The sequence below is a fragment of the Triticum aestivum genome, chromosome 7B, assembly GCF_018294505.1.
Source record: "Triticum aestivum cultivar Chinese Spring chromosome 7B, IWGSC CS RefSeq v2.1, whole genome shotgun sequence".
NCBI classification, from domain to species: Eukaryota; Viridiplantae; Streptophyta; class Magnoliopsida; order Poales; family Poaceae; genus Triticum; species Triticum aestivum.
In genome coordinates, this window is record NC_057813.1 from 1,798,386 (window position 1) to 1,799,463 (window position 1,078).

Below are 1,078 nucleotides of genomic sequence, written 5' to 3' on the forward strand. Positions count from 1 at the left end.
AAAAAAACTCATTTTAGGCATTCGAAAAATGGAAAATGTATTTTCCGCGTAAAGAAAATGAAAACTCCCTTAGGCAACATTGTTTGGAATTCCAAGATGCCCCCTTGTGCACGATATGAGATCCTTTGAACAAACTATGCCATGAACGTGGCCATAAGATTGATCATTTGGCTAGAAAGCCATGAATCTTCACGCATGATAGCTCATTTCTGAGAACACTTCTCTAAAATAATTACCGTATTACAAGATTATTAGTTTTCCTGGAAACTTGGTCACATATAATGAGAAAATGCAAAGGTTTTCCCATTTTTTGATATTTTTTTGAATTTTATATGCCTGTTTCAAAATGCGGTCAAAATGGCGGGCATGACCGTTCCTAGCTAGTGGTTGAATCTTGGATTTTTTTGGTGTTTCTCTGATTAAATAGATACTTATGTACCTATAAATGATTTTTGGAAAAAATAAAAAGCAAACTATGAGGGAGATGCAGTTCAAATTTGACCCGCTTCCAGCTGAATCAGCGGGAATTTGTCTTTTTCACCAGAGGTGGATCAAAACTTTTGACACCCAACCATTTTGTCAATTGTGCATTAAATATGTTCTAGTATTTTATAAAATTGGTTTGGTCCAATTTTGCAACAAATATATGGTAGGTCCTTCAAAAAAAACTCATTTCACGCACTCGGAAAATGGAAAATTGATTACGACCATTTTAGATGGTCATAACATCATCAAAGCCTGCACTTCATTCTGATTGGTCAATGGGCATGTCACGCGGATCAAGCATTAGAGACCGTCGGATCCTGCCAGATTCAACGGCCCACACCCCTCACCCTCTCCCCACCCACACCCACCTGAAAGCAGCTCCACTCACCTACACCACATGTCGTTGAGGACACTGACATGTGGGCCTAATTCCTCGCGGGCCCACCTGTCATTGGCAAAATGCCACCACTCACCCACTCCTCCCCCATCGCGGGCACACCACTCCTCCCCCCTCTCCTCCTCTCCCCCGCACACCACTCATCTCCCCGCAGCCCAAACCCTAACCCCTCTCCCCTTTCCCTCCATTGGACCG